The sequence below is a fragment of the Molothrus ater genome, chromosome 4, assembly GCF_012460135.2.
Source record: "Molothrus ater isolate BHLD 08-10-18 breed brown headed cowbird chromosome 4, BPBGC_Mater_1.1, whole genome shotgun sequence".
Classification (NCBI taxonomy): Eukaryota; Metazoa; Chordata; class Aves; order Passeriformes; family Icteridae; genus Molothrus; species Molothrus ater.
Window position 1 is genome coordinate 64,544,903 of NC_050481.2, and position 22,124 is coordinate 64,567,026.

At 42.5% G+C, this 22,124-nt stretch overlaps 1 protein-coding gene and 1 long non-coding RNA gene across 6 annotated transcripts in view; one reads left to right on the forward strand and one right to left on the reverse strand.

Moving 5' to 3' along the window:
* Positions 1-22,124, reverse strand: part of NSD2 (nuclear receptor binding SET domain protein 2) — a 97,045-nt gene that overhangs the window by 65,874 nt on the left and 9,047 nt on the right. For 4 of the 5 annotated variants that reach the window (XM_036382066.2, XM_036382065.2, XM_054514642.1 and 1 more), the window contains exon 1: positions 6,407-6,507. The exons of the other annotated variant lie outside the window; for it this stretch is intronic. The gene's annotated coding sequence lies outside the window, so the exon portion shown is untranslated. Of the gene's footprint in view, positions 1-6,406; positions 6,508-22,124 lie in introns of those variants that run through there. 5 annotated transcript variants of the gene reach the window in all.
* Positions 6,017-11,020, forward strand: LOC118686093 (uncharacterized). The gene is made up of 3 exons (XR_004980103.1): positions 6,017-6,069; positions 7,434-7,512; positions 10,286-11,020. It is a non-coding gene; the product is annotated as an uncharacterized LOC118686093 (long non-coding RNA).

Consider the following 22,124-nt stretch of genomic DNA (forward strand, 5'->3'; position numbering starts at 1 on the left):
TTCCTTCCTGTCCACTTTCCAAAACTTCTGTGTAGAGAGGTTTGCAGTGAGTATCTCCTGCAATTTTTTGCTGTCCTTTCAGCACAGTACTAGCTTTGTGCATTACTTCACTGTCTTATCAAATTTAGTTCTTTGGACAAATTGTGTTCTACGTACTTCTCATGGGAAAATCTAGTTCTGACTGTAGAAATAAGTAGTGTTAAGCAATTGTAGCTGCTCTCCTTATTTGCAGAGTTTCTGAAGGCTCAGCTCTCACTACCATTTTGAGCCAGGCTTTCACCTGATGAATAGATATTGCACATGTACTTTCAGCTACACATTTTATGACTGGAACTTGTTTTTTGCACTACTGCCGAATTTCAGTCACATTCCATATTTAATCCCAGCATTTGTTTCTAGTTTGTTCAGGAGTGCTACTAGAAACCAGCTTCTGAGTCTGCATTTTGCACTCACAGAAAAATCACATTAATTTCATTCTGAAGCATTTGATTGAAAGTTGTTGGCAAGCACTCCATATAGGGAAATGATCCATATTCACATCTTTCACCCTATACTGTTCTACAAGGTTCATACTTTGGCTTAAATCCCTCTGCTTTATTATCAGACTAGAATCTAGGCATTCTTTACTACAGAGATAACTCCCCAGTTTAGATGTTTCAGAGTGCCAGTGCAGTCAGGATCTTTGCTCCAATGGAATCCCACCAGGGCTGGCAAGTTCCATAATTAATTTATCTCATATGCGATCTTGGGAACCTCGGCTCCAGATACTAACCCATGCCACAGCATGAACATTTACACTTCTGCTTATTAGAATGAATAAATATGTGGAATGGTTCCCAAGAAGGCTGCTTTAGTACATATTCTTTCTAATGCTTCTTTTATTCTTTAATCAGTAGCTTTTCAAAATATTTCAAATTCCATTTAAATCACATTTCTAACGAGATATTCCCTAACCTCGGCCTTTTCTCAAAGATATTTTTGTCACAGAACATCTCATCTTCTGCTCCTTTTGTATCTCTTGTTTACTATGGCAGAACTCAAGAGAACAGAGCTCACTCCTGTTATGTTCTTTGACTCTGGCAAAGAAAACATGGAATTCTGATTTAGCCCTCAAGGCCAAATATGCCTGAAGATGATTTGTACACCCTCAGCTGGTTGGAGCACAGTGTGAATAACCCCAACATCGTGGGTTCAGTCCCTGTACAGTCCACTCACTTCAGCACTGGGCTCAATGGTCCTTGGGGGTCCCTTCCAACTCAGAACACTCTAGGATTCTGTATAAAACACATTTTTAATGTGTATTTTAGCATGGATGTGAGATGCTAATATTTTAGTATTTTGTGTAAGGCACAAGCCAGAGAGATGTCACAAAGACAGTTAAATGGTGATCTCTGTCAGCCAACAGAACAAGACATCCTTGTGCTTCTCCAAAGAGACACAGAAAACCAACAGTATCCTCCACAGACAGCAGAGGAAAAATGGCAAAGCTTCTATGAAAATCAAGTTCAATAGCACATCATGCTGCAATTTTCCAGTCATTTGCCACCTATGTATCCTTATCCCAAATAGCTCCAATTTGTGCTGGGGAGCTGAATACCAAAGTTCAAAAGAAGATCAAATTGCTATCTTGCACCAAGATGAAAATAGGGCAAGCTAAAAGGATGGGAACAAAACTAGAAACAGAGCCATCACCTGTTGAGCAATCCTTGCAATTTAAAACACGCTTTAAGTCTCTTATATATTTTACTGGTTTCACAATAAGTCATATATGAGATCCTGCACCAGTGGTGCCCCAGGGCAAAGTCATTTTGCCCAACATATGAAAACTGTGAAGTACATTAGGTTAGTACTTCACCCTTCCATACTCACTAAGTGCAATCTGATTGCTGTGAAACATTCAAATACATTTTCAAACACCTACTTTCCACACAGCACATCATGGTACCATAAGAACAACTTCCATGCAATGGTATTATTCCTTAACATTAACAAGGATAGTACAAATCCTGCTTTTGGTTCAAGCATGATTCACAGGTATTTGTTCATTGCACACAACACGCAGTTTAAAAAATTGAGTTTATGTTATAATCTACTGTATCCTTTGGACAGAAGTTGCTTATTGAATGTGCCACAGAGTCAATAGATTATCTGGTGCTAAAGTTTAGAGTTGTTTGTTAGGAAGGTTAATGCATAGTCCATCATGCACTACTTATCATCACAAGGTATTAATATATATTAGTATATATTCCTGTTCACCATGAACTTTGAGTATTTTTGTAGCTTGCTATTCAACCAAAAGGGCACCAGAGAGGAATATGGCCGACATTTTCCTTCTACAGATTTCAAAAACTTCTCTTCCTGCTGATGCTAGAAAATATAAATTAACTATTAGAGATGTTGACAAACTTGATAAAAGAATTAAATATAACACCTGATGTATCATTTTAGTAATTTATGTCAGTGACAGGAAAAAGGCAAATACATTTATACAGCTACCTCCAATGACCGTAGGTCATAAAGAAGCTAATTTGAAGGTGCAATGAAGGCAGAAAATTTAGGTACTTTCTCTCTTTTCCTTCAAAAACGTTTTCAGAATCAAAACCTTCCAAGTGACCATTAGCTGTATAAAATAGCTGACTGACCCATTCAAACAACTACGTGAATTTACAACCAGCAGGGTGATCCTGGCACATCAACAAGGCTGTCCTTACCAGCCCCCTTTCTCCCAAGTTCTCTGCAATTATGCACCAAAGGAAATTTGGACTCAGATGTTAAGCTCTGATGAGAAATTATTTTCTCTCCACCACCTGAGCACTAATCCTGGTGCCATGCTCCATCTCTGGTTCTCATTTACCACCAAGATTCTAGTACATCCTTGGTGAAGACATTTCTCAAAGCTGCAGCCTAAGTGGAAAGTGATGCTCCCTAGAAAAATGGGACTTACTGATCCACTCGAGATGGGGCTCTGAGCAACCCTGCCCTCGTGAAAGGTGGCTCTGCCCATGGCAGGGGGATGGAACTAGACGATCTTCAAGGTTCTTTCCCACCCAAACCGTTCTCTAAGATCTCCATTCTTCCTTCATCCCAAGGCTGGATTTGATATTTACACCAAATCTATCACATCTACTCAACCAGAAGGCCATTTCAATTCTCTTTGCAGGAAAGTAATGAAAGAGCTCAAACAGTATAGCCACAAACACAGGACTGAAACATGTAGTCATCATCTATGGCATTATTATTAGTCCCACCCAAGCAGTTCTCACTCATGCCTGATTACTGACTGTTAGGGAATCTGTTGTTTTCAGCAATATCACTTAATGGATGCTTCTCACTGTGCAGCACACTGCTCTTGATGAGAGGCTTCATTTTTTTCCCCAGAAAAGGCCTGGCCCTTTACCTAGCTCTATACAGGAGATGTGTGCAACTTTCATGCATTAAACCATCTTCTATGCTCAAAACCTAAGAAATGTCGTGTGGTTATATAAGCAGGAATGAGCAGCAGTGACCAAATCACTGCAAGAATTCTCTTTGTATCTTCTACTCATCACACACCAGATCCTTGACACGGGAATCTGAGCAGAGCAGGTGAACATTTATGCACATGGAGCCCCAGTGCAGTCAAAGGCTTTGATGGACCACAAGGAACGCTCACATTTATCAGGCTGCAGAAACAAGACCTCCATGGGGAAATGTACTGACACTGGTGGAACAAAAAGCAGGCTCAGTGCAACAGTGAGAGGTGAAAGGGCCACAAACAACAGGACACTGAAAAACAATCTCCTCTTGCCATTCCTTTGCTACTTTATTAGTGCAGTGTTTTGGACACAAACTCACGTATATGTGTACATTCACCACACAAATACTAGAAAGCCACCCATCAACAGTCATTTTTTGCTTCCAGTCTAAACCCAAGCAGGGCTGGTTCTGCTGTAATATCCAGTCTATGGCATGCAGGCAGTAATTTACATGCAATAATTTCACCTGCAAAACTACCACTGGCTTCAGAAAAGGCACGTAGCCCTATAGACAGATTTTTTTTTTTATTCTTACCAGCCATTTGTTGGATTCATATTGAAGTAAAAAGAAATAAATTTTATTTTTATTTTCCATCTTCTAAAGTACTTTAAATCTAGACGTTTAAAGTATAATGACATAGTTTATTCTGACATTTTTAAATAATATTTGATAAAGTAGTAGGTTTTACTGTACTTTTAATACCTGGATTTTTCCAGGCGTGTATGAGGGTGGATAGTCCTATAACCTTCACACTGTCTCCAGTGATATTTAGAGCATTTATATTCACATACTGAAAAAACCTGTCAGAATTTCTGATGGTTGCATACTAGACAAAAATCCCTGTATGATTTAATATGTGGGATATAGTTACTGAAGCAACCAAAAATTGCATATACTTTAAGTACTGAGACCTGAGTAGCCCTGCAAAACAGTGATTTAATTCCATTATTTCATCCAACAGTCAAATAATCCACAGTCAAATTCAGCACACTGTGAAACTGAGGAGTTTATTAACATTGATATGCTGCATTTCCCAAGCGAAATTCCCACAGCAAACAAGCAAATAATAGCTTCAGCAGTAAGTTTGCAGATGTTCTACTAACATATGAACATTTCAGTGAAGAACTAATTTATTCTTGCAGCTGAAGCCACACTTTCCATGTGTAAGGAATGTTAGTAACCTTACATATATATATGTCCACTTAATTCACTAGCAAGGGCTCTTAGCAAAATCTATTACAAACTTCACATCCACCCCAGTATTTACCTTCCTTGGATGTATGCAAAGGCTAAAAGCCAAACATATCTTCCTTTTTATTTTTTTTAAAGCAGACCTATTTAGCTTACTCAGTGTGTGGTGCACTAGCTCCTAAATTTAACAATCATTATAAACCAATTTTAATGTAAATGCCAATAAGAAAATATTCATGCACACGAAATACTTGGGCAATGACTGATACCAGCCTCTTGCTTGCCTTATGTCTGTTAGCAAGAAGCCCATTTTCTCTGAAATGTGTATAAATATGGTGTTTACCATCTCTGTACTTCTAGTAGTGTTTACTCCTCCTTTCAGCCGACATATTAAAAAAAAAAAACAAAACCAAAAAGCAAGTATAAATACGTTCAAGAAGTATGGCAAATTCCCTTCTCCACCCCCAGAGCGGTAAAGCCACAGCAGATGAGCTGTAACTATGGCCTTGGGAATACAAGTTCCCCAGGCTCTTTTACCACACAAATATCAATTCAAGTTACAAGAGCCCTGTCCTCTTATACTTAATGAATATCGAGCCAACGAGCCCGCACGCCTTCGCAGGAATGTTTTCTTTCCATTTTCCTAACAAGGCTCTCCTTCCATACCGGTCCAGGATGGACTGCAGAAGGGTGTAAGTAGAAGGATCATCACACCAGTGTTTAGTGGAGGAATAAATCAAACATGGCTTCCCCCTCCATACATTTCCAGAGTTACATTCACTCCTGCTGCCGTACAATCTCAGTCCTACCCGGCGGGAAGGGGCAGGAGCAGCCTCCACCTCCCCACACCCTCACCGCCACGGGGGGGACATTTGCAGCCTCGCTACCCCTTAAGGGGGCGGTTTGAAGCCTGGGGAGGGTTATTTCCCCCCTTCCCATCGGTCCTGTCCCCCCGCTCCGGTTTTCTTTCTGATTTGCACTGATTGATCCCCCGTTCCCCGGGGAGGGAGGTGGGACGGGTGGGCACCTCTCCTTTACCCCTTTATGCTGCCCCCGACCTCCCGCAGCGCCGAGGAGGAGGAGGAGGCGGTCGGGGGGAAAGGATGAAGCTGCAACAGCCGGGACTCCGGCTCGGCATCGCTCCTTTCCGCTCCTCCGCCACCCAAGAGTCAGGCCCAGCCAGCGGCACAAATCCTGCGGCAGCCTCCGGGGGGGGACGAGGGGCAGACGGGGGGACCCGCGGCCCCGCAGCGAGAGCCAGGTAGCGGGGGGAGGACGGGGGGGGCGAACAAAAAAGCCCTCCTCCGGGGAACGGGGAAACGGGAGCTGCGGGCTGCCGGGCAGATGGAGACGGTAAGGACGGTAAGTTTGAGGGTAGCGGAGCCTCGGGAGGGGGAGTTCCCGGGAGAACCGCCGGGGCGGGAGGGGGGGCGCGGATGCCCCGCCACGGAACCCCCCGTCCCCTACGCCGCCTCCGCTGCATTTTTACCGGGAAGGGCTCGCGGTCCCGGCCCGGGAGAGGGGCGCCCGGTGCCCGCGGCGAGGCGCGCGGCCGGGCGGCAGCATCCCCGCGGGCGGGCGAGCCTCGCCGCCGCCGCTCCCGCCGCTCCCGCCTCCCGCCCGGGGCCTGCGGGAACGTGCCCCGGGTGCCTCCTCCCTTCCCTCGGAGAAGAGCCAGCCGCGCTGCCGGCCTACCGACCTGTGCCCTAGCGCATCCTTCTCCCCGGGGAGCCGGGCGAGGCGGCGGCGGTATCTCGGTGCCGGGGAGCGGCGGGAGCCGAGGCGACACAGCGGCGGCGGCGGCTCCGGCGGGTCCTGCGCGGCGGCCCCGCCCCCTCCTCCGGCCAGAACCAGCGCGAAAAATCGGCGGCGCTGATTGGCCGCCGCCGCCGCGCGGCCCCCGGAGCGGCCGTTTCAAATCCCCCCGCGCGGAGCCGCCCGCACGCGCGGCCGCCGGGAGCGGCGCCCGCCGGGAGCGGGGCCGGGAGCGGGGCCGGGAGCGGGGCCGGGAGCGGGGCCGGGAGCGGGGCCGGGAGCGGGGCCGGGAGCGGGGCCGGGAGCGGGGCCGGGAGCGGGGCCGTCCGGCAGAAAGGGGAGGCTGGGCCGGTTGCCAGGGGAGGGAAGGCCACGGGGCGAGGTGGGGCCAGGCCCGCTCGGGGTAGCCTGGCTCGCCGCGCCCAGGTGGGCGAGAGCGCGTCCAGAGCCCGCCCACCGCGGTGGGAAACGCTTTTTTAAAAGCATCTTTTTGTTATTATTATTTATCTTCCCTGGGGTCCGGGGATATGGCCGTGAGTCGTCCCCAGGTGCACAAGAATGGGTTAAACCCACCATCAACCCACACCCCCCCTTCCCGAAAGTGGAGGTGAAAAACGTTTAATTCTGAATATCTTTATATTATTATTTCTCTCCTCCTGGCCGGCTGAAAAGTGCACTCCTCACCGCCGGCCTCAGCCACCGTACACGTGCGCTTTCTAAAAATCCTGATTTAAGCCAAATGTTTTGACTTTCCGTACAACTGCACACAATTTGGAGACTGTCGAATGGTTGTAAGAGCCGAAGTGTGCCTGGCTGCGAATTATCCGGGCTGTCTCTTCTGGAAGTATGGCCTGGGTTACTTTTTTTTTTTTTTTTTTTTTTTTAAGCTTGCATCAAAATAAGTACATGTGCTTGTAATTTGCCAATTGAAAACACAGGCTTTTTTTCTTTTTCTTTCTTTTTTTTTTGAGGTCAAATCGTTAAACAGCCGTCATGTTACAATAGGAACAAACATTCTCATGAACCGTCGCACCAGATAATGTAAAGCAGGTAATGGCCAGGTTTTTTCAAGCTTTCAGTGGTTTAATAAAAGATTTATGGAGCACTGAGAAGCTGTGTTTGTGTACAAGGCAGAGAATGGAGTTCCTCGGTGCTATGGATACTGTATTAACCTGGTAGCTAACGACCTGTCGCAACTCCTGCCAAAGGTAAACAGATGATAATTGAGGGAGGGGAACACACCAGCATCATACTTCATGGATAATGGTGAAATTAGGCCATCTGTTACAGAAAGGCTCAGACTGTTTTTTTTTTTACGTCATCCTTAGTTTACTTTCATATGTTAAAGTTTGTTGATGTTTTTAGGCGAGCGTTTAATGGTGGCTGCATGGCAGTTAGCAGTTGAACAGTGCAAATTCAGTGCTAAGTACTTAGTAATGAAAATCTTAATCATTAGCTGATTAAAACTTTAAGCTGAAGGTGGCTGGAGGAGATCTGTCTGCAGTGATAAAGGTACCTTAACTTGTTTTACAGCCTTTCTGTGAAAAACAAAATACACTATCTTTAAGGTGTTAGACAAACAAGATTTAGTTTCCGAATGTCAGTGTTTACAGCACTAAAGAGAAAGTGCCATTACATTTTAAAATAGCTAATTTGGATTAAGAGTCGTGACAGTTTTATCTAGCTTCCTTTCTAAAGTTCAGTTAAATGCAGTCAGAGAAAAACTAAAGATCCTTTCTAATTAAAAATAGAGACACCAGTATCAATACAAATAAATAGAAGTGCAAGTATGTGAATCCTGTTGTTTATGTAAGGGAGTATACAGGCTTGCTCTTCTTCAGAGTTGAACAATAAATCTAACATACTAAAAGCACAAAGCATGCCATGTATTCAGGGGTGTTTTCTGTTCCCCCCTCAAAACCCCTCCAACTTCCGTAAAATACATTATTATCAATAATTTGTGTGATACAAATACTTTATCTACATTCTCTTGGGAATAAACTTCTTGTACAGGCCCGATGATATAAATTCATCTTTATGTATGACTTACAAAAAAGAAACAAATTTTCATTTTGTACTTATCACTAATGCATAATATTCTACAGATAACACAGTTCCTATGTTTGCCTTCTGTGTCAGTTCTTTAAGGTGTAAGTGGAAGGATTTTGTTATCATGGTCAAGGTGACAAATCTTCCTTAGTGCTTACAATTCCTGTAGATCACTGGCCTTGTCTGTGAGACCAAGATTTGCAACCCTGTAATTACCTCCTGATAAACCCACCATGCAGATTTCCAGGAAAGCTTATGCTGGGAGTTAACACCTTTAACTGGCATACTATCAGTTTATATTGTAGATAGACACTGGTGTAAACTTGTCCAATGTCTTGACCCTTTAAATAAAAACTGTGCTTGCAGGTTTTTTAATTTTCAAAACACTTGGCAGTTTCCTTGAGCTCTTATTGTGGTAATAAAGATACCTCATTTTTCCACTGCAGTACACAAAGAGGCTGGTCCTTTGCAAGGGGATATAGTTATATGACACTTCTGAAAATTGAGTTCAAAAAAGCTTTAACTTCTCAAGGTATAAATGCATATGCAGTGCAGAATAAGCTTGTGCTGACAAATTACAGGCATGCTGCATTACACTTGGGCTATAGCTTTGAAGGAGTTGAAGGAAACATCCTCTAATCAGTTTCTAGTAGTCACAATTTCCCAGGCTCTTGGGAGATTTTGTTCTTTCATTATATTTCCTTGTGATTTTAAATTAGAAAATATCTTTTAGCAGTTTTGGTTTCAATGGTCTAGCCAAAAATTATCAAAAATGCACAACTAGAGCAAATAAAAGTATTCATTTATAAGTGACTCCCATTTCATTTGGTGTCTAAAATTTTATTGCTTTTTACTTTCAACTTTTATTGATATATTGTGTTAAACAGTATCATAGTTAATATCCCTCTTTCAACTCAAAGGCATTTAAATAAATGTAGCGGTAGCATGCTGTCCTAGAAATATTTAAATATTTTGGAGATTATCAATTAGTTACTAGGCCAAAAGATAATTTGCAATTGAAGCAATTCAAGCACTTTTTCAAGATCACTTATTCAGCAGTAACTGAATTGAGTGTCCCTGGCTTTAGGCATGTTCACAGGAGTTCTGAAGGTGAAGGAAGTTTTGTTTTGTTGCCACAGCAGAGACAGTGAATGCTGGACAAGCCAAGGCCTTGAGCTTGCTGGAGTTGCACTGTGTGAGACAGAGGCCAGGAACAGGCAGTGTGTGTGGCATTACTCAGTGCAGCAGTGCAGAGCTGCCTTTTTGGAGAGCTGGGTCAGTGCTGTTGACAAGGGGATGGGGCACATTTTGGGGTATTTGTTGCCATTAGACACAATGGGGACCAGCAGTCTCTGTGCTGAAGCTTTGCCATTGCCCTGGCAAAGGCAAATAGTAAAGACAGTGCAGCTCATGAGCACATTTAATCTCACAGATCTCCATGGCAGGAGCCTTCTGTCTATGTTCCTCTCCTATATGGATGCTAAGGATTGATTGCTTTCTAAAATCCTTTCTTGTACTCATTTTTATTTTTGTTTTAGGATTGTATATAACAACCTGTCTAGTGTGTATTTTCCTGCATGCAGATTATCTTGGTGGCAATGTGTAACTCAAAGCAGTGCTAAAGTTACATGAGTGTAGTCCATGTGTTAATCAGATATTCCCAAATTAGCAGAGCAGCACAGCACGTTTGCAGTGTTTATTGTACTAAAGTGTTCAGTAAGTACTGTAATAGGCCGTATAGAATCTACAGATGTGTTTTTTTCTTGTTTCACAGACTTTTCCATGTATTAGGGGTGAACACTGAAGACATTAACAGTTCAAACCATGAATACACTGGTGAAGTTAATGCTGCCGTTGTCCTGTTTTGATGTAGCACTGATGCAGATACCTGCTCAGTGTTATCCCTACCATCACCATGACACTTTCATGCTGGCAACTGGCAGCCCATCACCTTTGGCCAGCAGTCCATGTTTTTATTTGGATTAACAGAGAGTAATTGTTGTTTTCAACCTGTCTGAACCTATCCTTAGCTATGTTAAGTATAGCTAGACATGGGCACTGATCTTCAGCATGTCAGTCTGTATCATCACAACTGTTAAGAAAAATCTTTATCAGCATGAATGTGTTTATGTCTTTGACCATGCAGTGTGTTGCATGCTGTTTCATATGGACAAGCTGCTGATCTAGAATTAAGAAACAGGGAAATATGAAATTTAAAATCAGTGTTTTGAAATATTTTATATAAATTGTAGCACATTCATCATGAAATGATAGTAGTAAATGTGTTCTAGAGAACTTGGACGTATATTTGCTAATTAATTTGAATGAAAATTCATTGAAAATGGTTACTTGAAAAATTTGATGTGTATTACAATCACTTTTAAATTATCTTAAAAATGAGAAGGTACAGGCTTTTCAGACTTTGTGTAACCCCATATAAAAATGGAGTAATGGTATTTTTAATAGAAAATTGATTCCTTGAGAAAAATAAAATCATCTACTTTGAGAATTTGAAAGAGAATTAGTCTCTGTCTAAATGAGGGACATCTTAAGTGCAGCTACAGTTTATGGCTTAAATACTGATCAGAGTAAAATATTATTACCTCATGAAAACACAATTAAATGTAAATCTTCTTCATACTATGAGTTTCAGCAGCCTGTTTACCAGATACAATTTCAGATAGGAGAAGAATGGAGTAAATATCCCTTTTGTTGCAAATACTTATTTGTGTTTGCATCATTTGTCTTGAGCAGAAGGAAGGGAAGTGTAATTGAGGGAGCAAAAGGAAGAGGAAAGTTGAACACATGAGGGAGTGAGATACATCTTCAGGGCAAGACAGAGGCCACGAGAAAGGAAAATTGAGGAGCATGTCCCTGCTGTTTTCCAGTGTTGGGATGATAAAAACCAGCTGTATACCAGTTCTCAGCAGCTAACATGCTTCAGCTTGGTATAAGTAACTTCAGTGAATCAATAAATTTATCTATAGAAGTTATATGTCTCTAATTATCTTCCCCATCATCATGACTTAATTTAAACATTGCTGACATTCAGAATAAAATAAATCTAATCTATGTAGAAACACACAGCTTGAGGATTCAGAACATATTAACTCTGCTATCTATTGATAGCATAGTATTACTGTATTTTTAAACATAAACTTAATCTCACTTAGAAGTATAAATTTCAAAATAGATTTATAATCAGAATTAATGCTTAGCAAAACAGAGCAAAAATACAGTTTTTTGCAATATGTTTGGCATGTGTTTCTAGATCTTACAGAGTTAAGCTTTAGCCTTAACAAGCCAAGTCTTAGCTTTTGAGGAGCTGTAATGTAGGTTTGAATGTTAAATTCTTCTGCATTTCAAATTGCTGACTTATGTTTAATCTTCATGTAAGTATTGGTCAGCGATAATCACAATGTGGTAAGTTATATAGCAACGGAAACCTTGAAGAGTGGGGTTTTTTCATTTTGGCAGAGAAGTGACTTGATATTTCCACTCTCTCCTGGGGCTGAAGAATAAAGTTTGTTAAGGGTTGAATAGGCCAGATAGATAATGCTACTACTGTTTTCAGCAGATGCTAATGCAGTGTTTTATTTTGCATATGTATTAATCTTTGCTGCCTCAGTACAGGGTGGTGAGGGTAACTATGTCGGTCCTAAAGGGTAATTTCATTCTTTTTTAAGGCATGCCATTATTCTGTTAACAGTAATTGCTCTTTTTTTGAATGATTAATTTGATCACATGAACTGTTTCTAATTACGTTGGTGACTGGCAATTTCCTGTACTGCGAAATTGTAGCTGTGATCATATCCTATTTACTCTGTGTATATGCCTTGGGAAAAATGCTCACTGACAGGCATTTTCAGAAATTGCCACTAATTTCAAGAACTGTTTGGAGACTTTATATAAGATGCTTGGCACTTGTTTTACATTGGTGTTGAGTATGTGCAAATGTACTTGACAAATGAGGGCCGGAAACAACTGGATGTGAGGCCAGGATGAGCAGGTTTGCAAATGCAGGCCTATCTGCTAAATTATCACCTGTGCTGTCACTGCTGTGAGAACTGAAAGGAGTGGGATGTGTTTCTTGCACATTTTACAATGTTCTTACACTCCAGCTGGATGTGCTCACTGCTGTAAGCTCTGTTTGCTCGCTTCAGTTACTGTTAATGAGCCAGAGTGCGCAGTGCCAGCATTGAGAGGCTCCTGCCTGGTGAGCCAGCCCTGGCAGGGAACAGGGGCTGCTGGGCTGCCTGCAGGAGTCACACTGCATGCAGTGACTGCAGGAGTCACACTGCAAGTCACACTGCATGCAGTGACAGCAGCTGGGCCCTGCACACAGCACTGCCTGCAGGAGTCACACTGCAAGTCACACTGCATGCAGTGACAGCAGCTGGGCCCTGCACACAGCACTGCCTGCAGGAGTCACACTGCATGCAGTGACAGCAGCTGGGCCCTGCACACAGCACTGCCTGCAGGAGTCACACTGCATGCAGTGACAGCAGCAGCTCAGCCCTGCACACAGCACTGCCTGCAGGAGTCACACTGCATGCAGTGACAGCAGCTGCTCAGCCCTGCACACAGCACTGCCTGCAGGAGTCACACTGCGTCCAGTGACAGCAGCTGGGCCCTGCACACAGCACTGCCTGCAGGAGTCACACTGCATGCAGTGACAGCAGCAGCTGGGCCCTGCACACAGCACTGCCTGCAGGAGTCACACTGCATGCAGTGACAGCAGCTGGGCCCTGCACACAGCACTGCCTGCAGGAGTCACACTGCATGCAGTGACAGCAGCTCAGCCCTGCACACAGCACTGCCTGCAGGAGTCACACTGCATGCAGTGACAGCAGCTGCTCAGCCCTGCACACAGCACTGCCTGCAGGAGTCACACTGCATGCAGTGACAGCAGCTGGGCCCTGCACACAGCACTGCCTGCAGGAGTCACACTGCATGCAGTGACAGCAGCTGGGCCCTGCACACAGCACTGCCTGCAGGAGTCACACTGTGTCCAGTGACAGCAGCAGCTCAGCCCTGCACACAGCACTGATCCCATTGAGGCACTTCTGGCTCCGGTGCCAAATCTGCATCCAGTTTACAAATAGCAGAAAAACATCAGGCTGTCTCAGCTGCATTTACAGCAGCTGAATTAAACTATGATTCAAATGGAGAATGTACCCAGCAGAGGAGGAAGTTGCTGGGCTTGGCCAGGGTGTAGGACACTGCCTGCATGAAGATTTACCCACTCTCTGTTGTCTCACACTGAAGCTGGGCACGGTTGTGGTACCACTGTGCTAAGAATAGCATCATTCCCATGGACACAAACCACTGGGAGTTGAACACTCCCCCTTGTGCAATTGCTACAGCAACTGGGCATGTAGTGCTTGCTGAAGGGCTGATGTTATGTGCATCTGCTGGGTCTGAGCTGGTTCTTCAAAGCTGTTTGCACTGGTTCCACAGGATGTGATAGGCACTTAAATGGCATTCAGAATCAAGGGGTCTGTGATTCAAAGCCCCAACTTCTGTCTCACCCCAAAAGTACCCCCAGAAAAGGTACTTTTGCCTCTTAGTAAAAGTATACCACTGATAACATCACCAAGAACAGCAGTACCAGGATCCTGAATGTCAGATTACCATTCTCTATGGTAATCTGACATTCAAAGCCTTCAAAGGAATGCATTCAAGGCCTTCAAAGGGCAACCAAGTGCTTTGCCATAACATACCATCTTAAATGTATGATCTACATGTGTTTCTTACTGCACCTACACTTGTAGAACTGTTACATTTGACTTGTATTGGAATGACTCTGGCAAATAGCTGTACTTATCAATAAGTAGTCTGCAGCTAATCATGTATGCTCTAATACAGCTGCAATGCCCAGTGCCTGTGGGGACTCTGGTCCAGTGCACTGTAGATCTGCAGGAACAAAGAGCTGCAAGTCTTTTTTATGAGCTCCCTGATGTGCCTGTACCCTGTCCTGAAGGATTTTCACAGGCAGGCAGCCTGTAGGCCTGATATGGATATGTCCCTCAGAGTAAATTAAAGAATTTCATCAGATGTTCACTGGTCATTAGAGTGGGACCTGTGATCCCTGCCCAGTACACACAGGCTGCCTCTCCAACTGCACATTGCCCTTCCTGATTTCCTTTGCCACCTCTAAGGCTGGGGCATGGATCTGTTTGTGAATCAGCTCAGGCATTCCTGCAGTTCTCAGCCAGGTGTGCAAAGGAAAACCAGCTCCCTTCATGAATGGATCAGGAGTTCTGCTGTAGTGTTTTGAGCCAGAGAGCTTCTGGTGCCCAGCTACCCTCCATTGTGTGCCTTCATCTGCCTGGTGCCATCCTAATAAATGATGAGGTGTGTGCTCAGAATTTACCACTGTGCTGTCTGCATGAACAGCAAACAGAAATCTGAAGGATGCTTTGGAGACGCTTTTTACAACGCAATATAAACATAGTGAGTGGGCCTCTTGAGAAGTCTGTGGATATGCCCACACTTGGATAGTTGCTGGGCCTAGCTGATTCAGGAAAGAACATAAAGAAGTCATTGATTCAATGGGAAACATTTATCTATGAGTTGTGGCTGAACAGCTTAGGCTCAGAATGGAATTCCACTTTGATAATTGTCAATATTCATAAAAAAACCCACTTTGGCATCTGAGAATTACTTTCTAGGTTGGTTTTTCCGGTTATCATATTTGTTAATTTTCTTTCCATGGCATTGTAGGCAAATTAATTGTATGTTAAGTCTTGAATAATTTTAAAGATTATGACCCAACTATACTTGCCCTTTAAAAAGTCCAAAGGGCAGAGACTGACAAGCCTTACATGTTCATATGGAACCAGCAGAGGAGGCCTCAGCATGTGGGTATCCTGTAAGCAATATTGAAATATAAATGTTAAATAATGATACCTTCTGAAGGTAAGAGCTGTAGTTTTTGCAAACCTTTTGCATACTCATGTGTGTATGGCAGGCAGACAAGCCCTCTGGAGTTTGAAAGATGACCCCCTTTTGAACTATAAGCATCCCACCTCAGTATGATTCCTAGGGAGAAAATCTTGTTGCAAGCACTCTGGATTTATGTAGGCCCTGTGGAGTTCACTGGTGGGTTTATTTGGCAGGTGGGCCTTATTAACCTGCCAGCAAGGGACTGTTTGACCTGCTAAGGTTTGTAGAGCTTGTAAATAAAGATTCTGTCAGGGAAGAGAGATTCTCTTGTGCTTCAGACTATTTATATCTCTTCTAACTGTGGCTGTTAAAGCTTATAAAGAAACAGAAGGTCTGGGATGTGAGACAGAAAACCCTGAGGGAGTTTTACGTGTTGTATTTGGATTGCTGTGTTAATATCCTAAAATAAACACAGCATGCCAGAAAATGGGGAATATTTTTATTGTAATTATTACTAACTCAAAGACATAATTTATTAGTTATTGAATGGAGCATGGCTGAGCTTGGCTGTAGGGGACAATAAAATAACCTCTTAATTTAACACTAGCAGCTATTGGCAATCAATGGGAACCAGACATTTAATCAGCTTCATTTCCCTCTTTTTTGCTACATTTTTTTGCATTGTTTTCAAGTTTAATGATTCCTAGTATTTACATTTTTTACAGCTCAAGTTAGTAATGAATACAATAAGTTTACAATAAATTGTAATCATAATAAAACTATGATAGACTCTCCATTAATAGAATAATTTTAATTGGACAGAAATATTATATTGAAAGGTGTGTTGTATTACAGATTGAAAAAAAATCCCTTTAAGAAGTCTTTTTGTCTGTCTAGTGCAGGTCTGATTATAAGGTCCTTTCTAACTTTGCAATATGTAATTTTTAATAGTTGTACCTTATTCAGTGAAAGGACTATGTTATTTTATTTATATTCCTTAAAATGTAAGAAAATGTTTTTCTTTTCCTCAAAAGCTACCAGTTTGGACTAGCTGAATAATCTCTGGGAAAGGTTTCCTTCTGTTTCAGCAGACCTACTCAGACATCCAAGTGCTACTGCAGATCAAATGACAGCGAGTTCAGCGTCTGCCAGAGTTGAGCTTTTGAGTCTGTATTCCTTGTTCATTCACTCAAAAGGCAACTTTGGAATATTTCTGCCTTCTGTCCCGAATGGACTCAACAAATGGTTTTTGACCTTAGTCAGGTTGGATTGATCTGGTACTTAGGCATTTTGTTTTAAAATATTTTATATTAACAGCCACCAGTTTATAGAGAATCTGATGAATTTACATTTGCAAACATACTGTCTGCAGAAGTATTTCACTCCAGAGCTGCTGCAGTGGCTCAGGAGAGCTCACTAGTGAGGAAGGACAAGGAGGGTATTACTGTTGATGCACACTGGGTGGAGAATGGCTTCCAAATTTTTCTAGTCACCAAAACTTTAAAAGTGGAAACTGCTTGGGAGAAACATGAAGACAGGCCCTTTCTTTTGTTCCACCTCCTTTCCAGTGGGCATCTACTTTGTGAGCTGGATGCCCTGGCTCCCAGCCCTGCTGTGATGTGGGACTGGCAAAGTGCTGTGCACCTGTTCCAGGGGGATTAGCCACTGGTGACAGCCCATACCCAGAATTTCCTCTACAGATGGCATTATCCTTCAACAAGTGAGTCAGAACCATTTGACTTGGAGCTTTTTATAGCTGTTGTTGAGGGTAATGATAATCACCCTAATAAAGTAGTTCTTAACCTCTCATACTGAATAGTTTGCCATTGGTTGAAGAAGATACCAAGCTGCCCTTCACTCCCATCCCTATCAGCTTTACCAGCACTGGCAAAACACTGTTAAGCTTTTACAATCATCTGTTGTTACAGTGGGAAGTGAGTGTTGTCTGGTGGATGAGATACCAGGCTGAGGGTAGAATTGACTCCACTAATTAATTCACCATTGGGAAATCTAAGACTATATTACTTCCTTTGGTATTTTGATTTTCCTAATGATAAATACATTCATTTGAGAATTCAATAAACAGCTCATGCTGAAAATCAAGTATGCCAGGATTGGTTTGCAGAACTGGGCTTTATGTTAAATTTTCTAGTCCAAAGAATCAAATATTATCTGTATTGTATTCCTACATGTTGACATGCTAATTGATTACAGAAATAATATTCATGTTTTTTTTTTTCTCTTTTGTCTGCCACTTACAAGGCTTTATGTCATTCTAGTAGAACAGAGTTTTTGATATAATACTTTATTGTCTTACTTTGAAAATTGTCCATATATAGTTCAGGGAATAAATGTCCTAAATATTATTTCACCCAAGCCTCTCTTTTTTCTTTTTATTATTTTCTCTTCTCTTTTTTATCTCCTCCCTTTCCCTTTTTTTCCCCTTTTTTCTCCCTTCCTTTCTGCAAGTACATAAAAAGAATCAAGCACTTCCTGCTATCCCTAAGCACAAATTTAGTTCCTGGTATAGCGACTCTAACGTATTCAGGAAGGAAGAAATAATCTTTCTGAGGCTGTAGTGCTTTCACAGTGGCTGCAGTAGCTGTAGCTCAGATTGTAGCTCCATACTGGAGGAGTTGTGTAATGTTTGATCTTCGGTAGTAATAAGGAACAGGCCCATTCACAGGTGAGAATAATATGCATTGTGCAGTACAGTGAAGCAGACAAATGTTCCTGCACAGAGGAGACTACCATCTGGTAGAATAAAGTCATTCATACTAGCCACAAAATTCACTGAATAACAGTAATTTTTTTCTAAAATAAACCCCTCCATTTCCTGGCTAGGACAAAGTAAGACTGATTAGGTACCACTTGTAAAAGGTGAATTTTATGAAAGAAGAGAATGTAAGTGGTCTAGAGGAGAAGGATTTGCAGGAGAAGCATGATAAGATAAAGATATGTGTAAAATAGGACTGGGAAATGGCTAAGTGGGAACTGTGAGCTGAGTGTGTGGGAGGAAAGGAGGCAAGCATTCATTTCACCAAACATTAAGAACAGAAAAAAGGCATGGGTGGAGGGCAGATTTCTTTTTGTTAGTCTACTTTAAATTGACCTGTTGATTTCACTTCCTGCAGGGCATTAAGACTGTGTTCAGTGGGCTTTAAATGTACATTTATTAACCAGCTTGTGGTGAATAGTTTCTATCTGCTCTTTCTTCTAACTACTCACTTTACCTCACCAAAAAATTCCAAGTGACAACCAGCCTGATTCACCTTTCAATTTAAGAAGATTCTATTTGATTTAGATTCAGCTGCTTTGCTTTAAGGATTATCAGCTGTTAATTTTAAGCAGCACACTGTAGGACTGCTCTAGCTTTCACCTGTGAGCAGTCAGGTCCAGCATGCCCTCACACCCTTACAAGCCTTCTGCTGGTTCCCGTGGCAGCAGATGTGAGGACAGAACAGCACGGAGTGGGTTACACTGTCAGTATGGAAGGGAAACAGCTGCCTGGTAAAGCAGCTTTTTGTGGAGTATATCAAGTTCTGGCCCTGTTTTGCCATAAATTAGCTGGTTTAATAAACATTCCTTGCAGCCTTTAGTAAACAGACTGTTTCATGCTTGAACTTACTAACATGCTCTTATCTTTGCTATAAAATGTATATAATCATGAGAGATTTCCGAGTGACAGAGTGGATTTGTGAAAACATCCGCATAATGTTTTTCCACTTGCTTTCAGCTCCGTTCATGGATTTGCTGGCTGAAACAATGTTTGGAGTAAAGTCACATGATCAATCTGCATTTTCTTGCAGTCTTCCTGAGCTTTTGCACCATTCTTTTTCATGCCAGGTATTCTGTTATCTATAGATCCAGGCTCCTTCTTTTAAGGGTAATAAATCAAAATTATACAGTGTTTACGATTTCAGTCGGAGAGATTATGTCAGAATTAGAACATTCCTGAGTGAAGGTCATATAAATCAATCCTTCAGTTATTCCATTTTCAGTTTCATTGTAATGAACAGTCCCCTGCTTGCAGTGAGAAGGCTTATGGTGCTAGAATACTGATAAGATGGTACTGCATTGAGAGTACATTTTCGACTATTGGATGAAATCTGCAATGCGATACATGACATATATGCAAGGGTCTGAGTTGAAAAGCCTTGAAATTGTCAAATTATAGCAGTCTAGGGATGAGACTGGTTTGCAAAATCATTCCATCCTCTTTATAGCAGAAAAAAATTTAATGTGCAAAGTAATAACAGAGGATTTGTAGTAGAAATGTAAAAGCATAACACACCACTCTTTCAAGCTATCATGTTAAACAGGTTAATGGTATATTGTTGTGCATGCTTAACACAGGGGTGTGATTTTTACCTGGGTGGTAATGCACAATAACTAACATCACTTTTCCTACTTAAAATACTTGACAAGTGATGTTGCTTGTAATAACATAATGTAGCTAAGTAGCCATTTTAATTGCTTGCAAAATTGTAGTACTGAGAAGGAACTTGGCGTTGGGATCAGACTAATGAGATTTGGTGTATGCTGCCAATTACTCAGGTTATTGTCTAAATTCCTTGATCAAACATACACCCTATATGTACTTCCTAAAGTATATATTGAACAGGACAGTATAAAGCAAATACTACTCTTTGAACACACTCCCACTCACTTTACCCTGGGGAAATTGCTGAAACATGCATATCTCTATTTATTTACTACACACAGCCCTCCACTGACATGCCAGTATTCCAGGGCCTGTAAGTTCCAGTCTATTTGCTCCTTTCCCTTTGACTAGCTCTGCACTCCCACCAGCTTCCCCCTGGGTCAGACATATTTGGTTACCACTCAGCCCTGATTTCCATGTGGCTTCCTCCAGTTCCTGTGCACCCCTGCCCTGTGCAGAAGCACAGCTGGAGGCCACAAGGAGGAGGAGCTCTCCAGGGTTCTGCTCAACCTGAGGTGCAAGGATCTGGGGAGAAGTTCCTCAAACCAGGCCTTCAATCCAGCAGCTTGAGTCAGCTTGTAGAAATCTCCAATAGTATCACACTGGTAAAGGTTCTACATTGTAAGGTTAAAAATGGAAAAGGGAATTCTGACAACTCCTTATTTACCTGCCTGCATTGAGATGTTCTGGGTAGTGCCCTGAGTGTGGAGATTGCAGTCCTCCTCCACTTGGTGTATCTGAAGGGATGGTAGACCAATGGAGGTGGGAATGATGGCTGTGGAGGAGGTGACAGACTTCCAGAAGCACTCATGAAACTGTCAACTCACCAGAAGGGGGCCTGCAGCTGATGGATTCAATTTCTGAGGATCCACTCAGGATCATCCATCATGCTGGGAATTGCAGGTAGCCCTGAAGCAAAGTGAAACATAGTTTTTAACCAAAATTTTTAACAGGAATTTTTAAGGAGGTGCCTTCAACATTATCTTTCTGGTTTTACTGGAAATCTAACAGCATCACCTTTTGATTGGCAGCTTCAGCAGGGACATTTGAAAGAGTTGGCCTCTCTGTGCTACCTGATGGATTGACCTGGACTTGGGCTACACAGGAAAAATATCTGCACAGTTTTTACCTTGCACTGAGCTTGCTGCTCCTGATGGTAGGAACTGAGGGATGATAAGCTTATGACAAAGCCCAAGGACCACAAAGGCCAGTGATGATAACCATGTGAAAAACAGAGGAGTGAGAAGGAATAGGCAAGAGATAAAGGGGCACAATAAGAAGGGCACTGGGATATTATTCAGCTCTTCAGGAAACAATCACAGATGTTAAGCAGCTCGTTAGGAAGGAATAAATCTCTCCATTGTACCAGACTTGATCAAAACCAGCCTGAATATGAGTGTGGCTATGTGAGCATGGCCTGTGTGTGCCTCTGCAGTGCAGAGGCTTGGAGGCAGGTTTGCCACCAGCACACATGAGCTGGGACACAGCGATGCACAAGTAACCTTGGTGACAGAGGCACGACTGAAACAGCGAATTCACAGCTCCCAGCTCTGTGCTCAGACCCCCAGACTCTGTTCTCTGTGTGTTTATCAGCAGCAAGGAAATACAAGTCACTGCTGCAGGCAGCACTGCTCTATGCTCACCCTATTCCTCATACTTCTTCCTTAAACACTCATTTCTGACTATGACCAGAGATTGGATAAAGGGACTCACAGGCCTTTGGTTTAGCCCAGGGTAGTCATTCTAGTTTCCATGATGCCAAATGAAGCCTTCATCCAACCTAAATAAAGAACAGGATGTGGCACTGTTAGTTTCTTTGATTACAGTGTCTTAATAAATTCTAGAACAAATGTACTCAATTTGAATGCAAAAGAACATTCTCTTACTGTCAGCCCTACAAGCTGATCTTGAAAGCTGATAGTCACTGAATTCTTTTTGTCCTGTACATCAATGCAAGGAAAGCTGTGAAGACAAAACCTGTACATTTCTTCTGCAGTACCTCTTCCCAGCCTCCACATCCTGCCTCAGCACTGTCTGCAATTCTTACCTTCAGCAGGTTTATGAAATGTCTCAGCTGAATAAAATTATATTGTAACTGATAGAGGTGCAGGATTGGAATTCATTTCATCTTTATTACAGTGAAATGAAATTAGTTGTATTGACAACTCAGTTATGAAGGGACCAAAAGCTACAATATTTTTTGTACTCATGTTAGTAAAATAACTTGATAATCCTGATGTGCTGTATAGAACAATTATTTTTGTATGATGCTGTTTCACAA